Here is a 10910-nt window from a genome sequence, read left to right on the forward strand (position 1 = left end):
ATAACAGTAGGTAAACATGATGCAACATGGACGTATCACACTCGCACACACCTCAATAAACAATTGCAGGCATTCTAAACTAGGAGAAACGATCGTCTAGTCATCTACTTCTTGTGACGCTCCCGCCACTTCTCTGTGGCTCAATCCCACATCTGGGGCAGGAAGAAGACACTCCCTCATGTCAACGATCCGCATGTACATCTCATAGCTTGTGTACGCGTCCTTGGTCGCGTACTTGACGTGTTGTTCATCCAGTCTGGCATGCCAGACACTATGCCAGGTGTTCTTGTCCTTCTTGCTCTCATCCTTCATCTTCATGTAGTAGTGGTCGATGATGGTCGAGGCAAGGTCAACCAGGGAGTTCTGTTTGTTGTTGTCGCTGTCGGTTCTATATTCGGCGTATCTCGTAGTAGGGGTGTTACGCTAGGCGTCTTGGTGCGACGGTAACATGGACACATGGTCTTACACAGGTCCGGGCTCTCTCGAAGAGATAATACCCTACATCCTGCTTTTGATTGTATTCATATGGGGGGATAGTACAGAGTACATGTATCTACCATGAGATTGTTCTAATGAGTATAAGTCCATCTATTGACTAGCCTAGCCTTGGTTTATATAAATACCGAAGGCCTAGGGTTTTTAGGAGAGTCCTTGGCTTGAGCGCCAAGTCTTGTGGAGTCTTCCTTGTATGCAGCACGGGCTGCCTAAAGTGGCCCATTAGTGAATCTCCATGGGGGTCCTTGGCCCGATCCAGCTGGTCGGGAGACGACGTGGTGAGTACCCCATAGTCCAGGACACCGTCAATCGCTTCCCCACACCTTGTAGTGGTCCTGGATGTTGACAAGATTCTGGCATTTTTAGCCCGAAACCTTGAGCGCTTTTAGATCGTTGATGGTGTCCACCGTAGCAAAACTGTAGTCGGAGATATTGATAAACCTGGAGAAATGCTGCAAGGCCTTGTGGCCAGGTGTTAGCGGTAGACGAGGACGTCATGTCGTACGTACAATGGGCGACGACAACCTTCTGATCGTGCTCAGCACGACTGATGGTTTATGACCCACAAGTGTAGGGGATCTATCGTAGTCCTTTCGATAAGTAACAGTGTCGAACCCAACGAGGAGCAGAAGGAAATGACAAGCGGTTTTTAGTAAGGTATTCTCTGCAAGCACTGAAATTGTAGGTAATAGATAGTTTTGTGATAAGATAATTTGTAACGGGTAACAAGCAATAAAAGTAAATAAGGTGCAGCAAGGTGGCCCAATCCTTTTTGTAGCAAAGGACAAGCCTGGACAAGTTCTTGTAATGAGAAAAGTGCTCCCGAGGACACATGGGAATTATCGTCAAGCTAGTTTTCATCACGCCCATATGATTCGCGTTCGTTACTTTGATAATTTGATATGTGGGTGGACCGGTGCTTGGGTACTGCCCTTTCTTGGACAAGCATCCCACTTATGATTAACCCCTATTGCAAGCATCCAAAACTACAAAATAAGTATTAAGGTAAACCTAGCCATAGCATGAAACATATGGATCCAAATCAGCCCCTTACAAAGCAACTCATAAACTAGGGTTTAAGCTTCTGTCACTCTAGCAACCCATCATCTACTTATTACTTCCCAATGCCTTCCTCTAGGCCCAAATAATGGTGAAGTTTCATGTAGTCGATGTTCACATAACACCACTAGAGGAGAGACAACATACATCTCATCAAAATATCGAATGAATACCAAATTCACATGACTACTAATAGCAAGACTTCACCCATGTCCTCAGGAACAAACGTAACTACTCACAAAACATATTCATGTTCATAATCAGAGGGGTATTAATATGCATTAAGGATCTGAACATATGATCTTCCACCGAATAAACCAACTAGCATCAACTACAAGGAGTAATCAACACTACTAGCAACCCACATGTACCAATCTAAGGTTTTGGTACAAAGATTGGATACAAGAGATGAACTAGGGTTTGAGAGGAGATGGTGCTGGTGAAGCAATATTGATGGAGATTGACCCCCTCTCGATGAGAGGATCATTGGTGATGATTTCCCCCTCCCGGAGGGAAGTTTCCCCGGCAGAACAGCTCCGCTGGAGCCCTGGATTGGTTCCGCCAAGGTTCCGCCTCGTGGCAGCGGAGTTCCGTACCGTAAGCTTGCTTATGATTTTTTCCAGGGTAAAAGACTTCATATAGCAAAAGATGGGCACCGGAGGGATGCTAGGTGGCCCATGAGGCAGGGGTCGCACCCAGGGGTGGTAGGGCGCGCCCCCACCCTTGTGGGTGGTGGGTGGCCCCCCTCAGGTATTTCTTCCGCTGAATATTTTTTATTAATTCCCAAAATGACTTTCGTGGAGTTTCAGGACTTTTGGAGCTGTGCAGAATAGGTCTCCAATATTTTCTCCTTTTCCAGCCCAGAATCTCAGCTGCCGACATTCTCCCTCTTCATGCAAACCTTGTAAAATAAGAGAGAATAGCCATAATTATTGTGACATAACGTGTAATAACAGTCCATAATGCAATAAATATCGATATAAAAGCATACTACAAAATGGACGTATCAACTCCCCCAACCTTAGAGCTCGCTTGTCCTCAAGCAGAAACCGATATCGAAAATATGTCCACATGTTTAGAGATAGAGGTGTCGATAAAAATAAAATACGGACATGAGGGCATCATGATCATTCTTATAACAGCAATATATGTATATATATTTATATTTTGTCATATGATTTCTTATTCTTAAGTAACAATCCATTCACAATGTCAAGTATGATTCAGAAACTTCATTGAGGACTAACAAACTATGATCTCAGTCATTGAAGCAATTACAGTTTATCATAACATAGGAAAGAGTCAACATAAGAGCTTTTCAGCAAGTCCACATACTCAACTATCATTTAGTCTTTCACAATTGCTAACACTCACGTAATACTTATGGTTATGGAGTTTTAATCGGACACAGAGAAAGATAGGGGCTTATAGTGTTGCCTCCCAACCTTTTACCTCAAGGGTAATGCCAACAATAATAGTTCATGCTAACTTACATCCAATTGGATATATATATCAGGATCTTTCCAACACGAGGTGCTTGCCAAAGGATAAAATAAAAAGGAAAGGTGAAGATCACCTTGACTCTTGCATAATGTAAAAGATAGGCCCTTTGCAGAGGGAAGCAGAGGGTGTCATGTGCTTTTTAGTTGGATGCACGAAATCTTAATGCAAAAGAACGTCACTTTATATTGCCACTTGTGATACGAACCTTTATTATGCAGTCTGTCGCTTTTATTACTTCCATATCACAAGATCGTATAAAGCTTATTTTCTCCACACTAATAAGTCATACATATTTAGAGAGCAATTTTTATTGCATGCAACATGACAACTTACTTGAAGGATCTTACTCAATCCATAGGTAGGTATGGTGGACTCTCATGGCAAAACTGGGTTTTAGGACATTTGGAAGCAAAAGTAGTATCACTACTTGGTGCAAGGAATTTGGCTAGCATGAGAGGGAAAGGCAATCTCAACATGTTTGGATGATCCATGACAATATACTTTAACTGAGATGTGAGAAAACATAACCCATTACGTTGTCTTCCTTGTCCAACATCAACTCTTTAGCAAGTCATACTTTAATGAGCGCTCACAATCATAAAAGATGTCCAAGATAGTGTATTTATATGTGAAAATCTCTCTTTCTTTATTACTTCCTATTAATTGCAACGATGACCAAAACTACGTTTGCCAACTCTCAACAACTTTTAATCATCATACTTTCTATGTGTGAAGTCATTGCTCTCCATAAGATCAATATGAACTCTCTTATTTCTTTTTACTATTTTATGCACTTAACATCATAGCGAGATAGCAAAGCCCTTGACTCAACACCAATCTTTATTATATATAGCTCACAGACTCAATTACAAAGAGGGATCACAAAGCAAAACTAAAAACTAAATCATACCAAAACTTTATTCTAATAGATCAAGATATTACCAAAAGGATCAAACTAAGAAAAACGGTAAAGATAGGAGTGTGATGGTGATACGATACCGGGGCACCTCCCCCAAGCTTGGCAGTTGCCAAGGGGAGTGCCCATACCCATGTGATTAGTTCCTCGGAGGTGGTGATGATGGAGTTGTTGATGATGTAGGCTTGTCGTCCGTCTTCCAAGGCATAGGCTCACCATCATAGAAGGATGATCGAGTCTCCGGGATCCTCAAATCTGCAGCCAAACTCATCCTCTTGAATCTATATTCATACTCACAGTTTTGGTTTTGCAGGTCATAGATCTGGGCTTGGAGGTGCTCGATTTTCTCATGAAGCTTGAAGATGGTCTCCCCAATGTTCTTGGCGTCCAGCTTGTGGTTGTTGGTGAACTCCGCGATCATCATCTGGTTGGCGTTGAGTCCGCGTTCCACCATCCCTTGGCACTTGAAAACTTGTTGTTCCATTGTTTCGAGCTTTGTCTCCATGCTTCCGGTACTCCTTGGTCCCTCCACATCACGGATGTGCAGCACCCCCTCACGCATCTCACTGGTTTGAGGGTGATGTAGCACCTCCGCGAGGTAGGGGTTGATGACCCTCTCAAAAAACTTTCCTTGGGGGCGCTTGAAGACGTCATGGTGCTCTAGATCTGTCAGAAAAACAGGTCGAAACAAAGACAGAGGATATTTGCGTGATACAGTGGTGAAAACCTTCGGGAGATTATATAATGAATATTTACCGACCGAAAGAAGTATCGTGCAAGAAAATGGAGTCCGGAGAGCACACGAGGTGCCCACGAGGCAGGGGGGCACGTCTAGGGGGGTAGGGCGCGCCCTCCACCCTCGTGGACGCCTCGTGTTCTTCCCGGACTACTTCTTATTTTCCTATTTTCTTAAATATTCCAAAACGGAGAAAAATTGCTATTAGAACTTTTTTGGAGTCGGTTTACTTACCGTACCACATACCTATTCCTTTTCGGAGTCTAGAACGTTCTGGAAAGTGTCCCTTATGTTTTCATCCAGGGTTACAGTTTCAATAATATTAGTTTCAACATTTATTGGGTTACCTGAGATATAATGTTTGATTCTTTGACCTTTCACTACCTTTGGATTCATGCCTTCGTAGTTGTTGATTTTTATGGCACCAGAAGGATAGACCTCCTCGATAACGTAAGGGCCTTCCCATTTAGAGAGAAGTTTTCCTGCGAAAAGTCTTAAACGAGAGTTGAATAGCAACACATAATCACGTACGTTAAACTCACATTTTTGTATCCTTTTGTCATGCCATCTTTTAACTTTTTCTTTAAACAGTTTGGCATTCTCATAGGCCTGGGTTCTCCATTCATCAAGTGAGCTAATATCAAATAACCTCTTCTCACCGGCAAGTTTGAAATCATAATTGAGCTCTTTAATGGCCCAATATGCCTTATGTTCAAGTTCGAGAGGTAAGTGACATGCTTTTCCATAAACCATTTTATATGGAGACATACCCATAGGATTTTTATATGCAGTTCTATAAGCCCATAATGCATCATCAAGTTTCTTGGACCAATTCTTTCTAGATCTATTAACAGTCTTTTGCAAAATTAATTTAAGCTCTCTATTACTCAATTCTACTTGACCACTAGACTGTGGGTGATATGGAGATGCAATTCTATGATTAACATCATACTTAGCAAGCATTTTACGAAAAGCACCATGAATAAAATGTGAACCACCATCAGTCATTAAGTATCTAGGGACTCCAAACCTCAGAAAAATAACTTCTTTAAGCATCTTAATAGAGGTGTTATGATCAGCACTACTAGTTGGAATAGCTTCTACCCACTTAGTAACGTAATCAACAACAACTAAAATATGTGTATACCCATTAGAGGCACAAAACGGTCACATATAGTCAAAGCCCCAAACATCAAATGGTTCAATAACAAGAGAATAATTCATAGGCATTTCTTGACGTCTACTAATATTACCAATTCTTTGACATTCATCACAAGACAAGACAAACTTACGGGCATCTTTGAAGAGAGTAGGCCAATAAAAACCGGATCGCAATACCTTATGTGCAGTTCTATCTCTAGCATGGTGTCCTCCATATGCCTCGGAGTGACACTTGAATATGATCTGTTCCTGTTCATGCTCTGGTACACAATGTTTAATAACACCATCTACTTCTTCTTTATAAAGGTGTGGGTCATCCCAGAAGTAATGTCTTAAATCATAGAAAAACTTTTTCTTTTGCTGGTATGTGAAAATAGGTGGTATGAATTTAGCAACAATGTAATTAGCATAATCAGCATACCATGGAGCAGTATGAGAAGCATTTATGACAGCTAATTGTTCATGAGGAAAGCTATCATTAATAGGTAGTGGGTCATCAAGAACATTCTCTAACCTAGACAAGTTGTCTGCAACGGGGTTCTCAGCTCCCTTTCTATCAATAATATGCAAATCAAATTCTTGTAGTAGGAGAACCCATCTAATAAGTCTAGGTTTAGCATCTTTCTTTTCCATAAGATATTTAATAGCAGCATGATCAGTGTGAACAACTACTTTAGAATAAACAATATAAGGTCTGAACTTATCACAAGCAAAAACAACTGCTAAAAATTCTTTTTCAGTAGTAACATAATTTCTCTGAGCACTGTCTAGAGTTTTACTAGCATATTGAATAACATTTAGTTTCTTACCAACTCTTTGTCCTAGAATAGCACCTACGTCATAATCACTAGCATCACACATAATTTCAAAGGGTAAATTCCAATCAGGTGGCTGAACAATAGGTGCAGAAATCAAAGCTTTCTTAAGTATTTCAAATGCTTCTACACAATCATCATCAAAGACAAAAGGAATATCTTTTTGCAATAGATTAGTCAGAGGCCTAGAAATTTTAGAGAAGTCCTTAATGAACCTCCTATAAAAACCGACATGACCAAGGAAACATCTTATACCTTTAATGTCCTTGGGACACGGCATCTTTTCAATAGGATCAACTTTAGCTTTATCAACTTCAATACCTCTTTCAGAAATTTTATGCCCCAAAACGATGCCTTCATTAACCGTAAAGTGGCACTTCTCCCAATTCAAGACAAGAATAGTATCTTCACATCTCTGCAAAACTCGATCAAGGTTTCTCAAGCAATCATCAAAAGAAGACCCATAAACGGAGAAATCATCCATGAAAACCTCACAAATATTTTCACAAAAGTCATATAATATAGCCATCATGCATCTTTGAAAGGTAGCAGGTGCATTACATAAACCAAAAGGCATACGTCTATAAGCAAAAGTACCGAAAGGGCAAGTAAAAGTGGTATTTTCTTCATCCTCAGCTGACACATGTATTTGAGAGAACCAGAGTAACCATCTAGGAAGCAAAAATGTGTATGTTTGGATAACCTTTCTAGCATTTGATCAATAAAAGGTAAGGGGTAATGATCTTTTTTAGTAGCTTTATTTAATTTGCAGAAATCAATTACCATCCTATAACCTGTAACAATTCTTTGTGGGATCAATTCATCTTTATCATTAGGAACAACAGTAATACCTACCTTCTTAGGAACACAATGGACAAGACTTACCCACTGACTATTAGCAACGTGATAAATTATACCTGCCTCGAGGAGCTTTAGTATTTCCTTTCTTACCACTTCTTTCATCTTAGGATTTAACCGTCGTTGGTGATCAATAACTAGTTTGGCGTCTTCCTCCAATTTTATTTTGTGTTGGCATAGAGTGGGACTAATGCCCTTAAGATGATCAAGAGTATATCCAATAGCAGCATGGTGCTTCTTCAGAGTTTTCAATAATCTTTCCTCTTCCTGCTCTGAAAGGTTAGCACTAATAATAACAGGATATATCTTCTTTTCATCAAGATAAGCATATTTGAGAGTATCAGGTAATGGTTTAAGATCAAACACGGGATCACCCTTGGGTGGTGGAGGATCCCCTAAGATTTCAACAGGCAAGTTGTGTTTCAAAATAGGTCCCTGTTTAAAGAATACTTCATCTACCCCCCTTCTTTCATTCATAAACATATCATTTTCATGGTCTAGCAAATATTGTTCTAAAGGATCATTAGGAGGCACGACAATAGAAGCAAGACCAATAATTTCATCCTTACTAGGCAATTCTTTATCATGGGGTTGTCTACGGAATTTAGCAAAGTTAAACTCATGAGACATATCTCCTAAGCCAATCGTAACAACATCCTTTTTCGCAATCTATCCTAGCATTAACAGTATCCAAGAAGAGTCTACCAAATATGATGGGACAAAAGTCATCTTGTGGGGAACCAAGAACAGGAAAATCAGCAGGATATTTAACTTTCCCACACAAGACTTCAACATCTCTGACAATCCCAATTGGTGAAATAGTATCTCTAATGGCAAGCTTAATTGTAACATCAATATCTTCTGTCTCAGCAGGTGCAATGTCATGCATAATTTCTTCATATAAGGAATGAGGTATTGCACTAGCACTAGCACCCATATCACATAAGCAATGATAACAATGATCTCCCATTTTAACATAAATAACAGGCATGCCTACAACAGGTCTATGTTTCTTAGCATCGGGTCTAGCAATTCTAGCAGCTGCATCACAGAAATAAATAACATGCCCATCAATATTATCAGCCAAGAGATCTTTAACCATAGCAATACTAGGTTCAACTTTAATTTGCTCAGGAGGTGTATATGTTCTAGTATTACTCTTACAAACCACAGTTGATGCTTTAGCATGATCCTTTATCCTAACAGGGAAAGGTGGTTTCTCAATATAAGTGGTAGGAACAACAGGATCATTATAAGTGATAGTCTTTCCTTCAACTATAATGGGTGCAACTACTTTTACTTCAGTGGGAGGATTATATTTAGACCACTTCTCCTTAGGGAGATCAACATGAGTAGCAAATGATTCACAGAAAGAAGCTACTATCTTAGAGTGAAGTCCATATTTAGTGCTAAATCCACGAAAAGCATCGGTATCCATAAAAGATTTAACACAATCAAACATAGGTGTTATACCTGACTCCTTACCTTTGTCGGAATCCCAATCTTTAGAGTTGAGTTTAATTCTTTCCAATAAATACCATTTGAATTCAATAGTCTTCATCATAAAAGACCCAGCACAAGAAGTATCGAGCATGGAGCGATTGTTGAGAGAAAGCCGAGCATAATTTTTTTGAATAATCATTTCTCTTGAGAGCTCATGATTGGGGCATGAATATAACATTGACTTAAGTCTCCCCCAAGCTGGAGCGATGCTTTCTCCTTCGCGAGGCCAAAAATTATATATATAATTACGATCACGATGAACAAGATACCTAGGATAAAACTTCTGGTGAAATTCCAATTTCAATCGTTTATAGTCCCAGGATCCCATATCATCACATAGCCTATACCATGTCAATGCATCACCCTTCAAATATAAAGGGAAGACCTTCTTCTTGATAACATCATCGGGCATACCTGCAAGCTTAAATAATCCACAAACTTCATCCACATAGATTAGGTGTAAATTGGGATGCAATGTTCCATCTCCTGCAAAGGGATTAGCTAGCAGTTTCTCTACCATACCCGAAGGAATTTCAAAGTAAAAATTTTCAGTAGGTTCAGTAGGTTGAGGATCAACTCTTTGCTCTACTGGTCGGGGTGTAGATACCCCGAACAAGCCCCTCAAAGGATTATGTTCCATAGTAACAAGTGACAGTAAATTTCAGCACACTATATAAATGTTCCCTTACCAAGTTCCACTTACCAAAGGCGCTTAACTCCCCGGCAACGGCGCCAGAAAAGAGCCTTGATGACCCACAAGTGTAGGGGATATATCATAGTCCTTTCGATAAGTAAGAGTGTCGAACCCAACAAGGAGCAGAAGGAAATGACAAGCGGTTTTCAGTAAGGTATTCTCTGCAAGCATTGAAATTGTAGGTAATAGATAGTTTTGTGATAAGATAATTTGTAACGGGTAACAAGCAATAAAAGTAAGTAAGGTGCAGCAAGGTGGACCAATCCTTTTTGTAGCAAAGGACAAGCCTGGACAAGTTCTTATAATGAGAAAAGCGCTCCCGAGGACACATGGGAATTATCGTCAAGCTAGTTTTCATCACGCTTATATGATTCACGTTCGTTACTTTGATAATTTTATATGTGGGTGGACCGGTGCTTGGGTACTGCCCTTTCTTGGACAAGCATCCCACTTATGATTAACCCCTATTGCAAGCATCCGCAACTACAAAAGAAGTATTAAGGTAAACCTAACCATAGCATGAAACATATGGATCCAAATCAGCCCCTTACGAAGCAACTCATAAACTAGGGTTTAAGCTTCTGTCACTCTAGCAACCCATCATCTAATTATTACTTCACAATGCCTTCCTCTAGGCCCAAATAATGGTGAAGTGTCATGTAGTCGACGTTCACATAACACCACTAGAGGAGAGACAACATACATCTCATCAAAATATCGAATGAATACCAAATTCACATGACTACTAATAGCAAGACTTCACCCATGTCCTCAGGAATAAACGTAACTACTCACAAAGCATATTCATGTTCATAATCAGAGGGGTATTAATATGCATTTAGGATCTGAACATATGACCTTCCACCCAATAAACCAACTATCATCAACTACAAGGAGTAATCAACACTACTAGCAACCCATAGGTACCAATCTGAGGTTTTGGTACAAAGATTGGATACAAGAGATGAACTAGGGTTTGAGAGGAGATGGTGCTGGTGAAGATGATGATGGAGATTGACCCCCTCCCGATGAGAGGATCGTTGGTGATGACGATGGTGATGATTTCCCCCTCCCGGAGGGAAGTTTCCGCGGCAGAACAGCTCCGCCAGAGCCCTAGATTGGTTCCGCCGGAGCCCTAGATTGGTTCCGCCAAGGTTCCGCCTCGTGGCG

Source organism: Triticum aestivum, chromosome 3B (genome assembly GCF_018294505.1).
Source record: "Triticum aestivum cultivar Chinese Spring chromosome 3B, IWGSC CS RefSeq v2.1, whole genome shotgun sequence".
NCBI classification, from domain to species: domain Eukaryota; kingdom Viridiplantae; phylum Streptophyta; class Magnoliopsida; order Poales; family Poaceae; genus Triticum; species Triticum aestivum.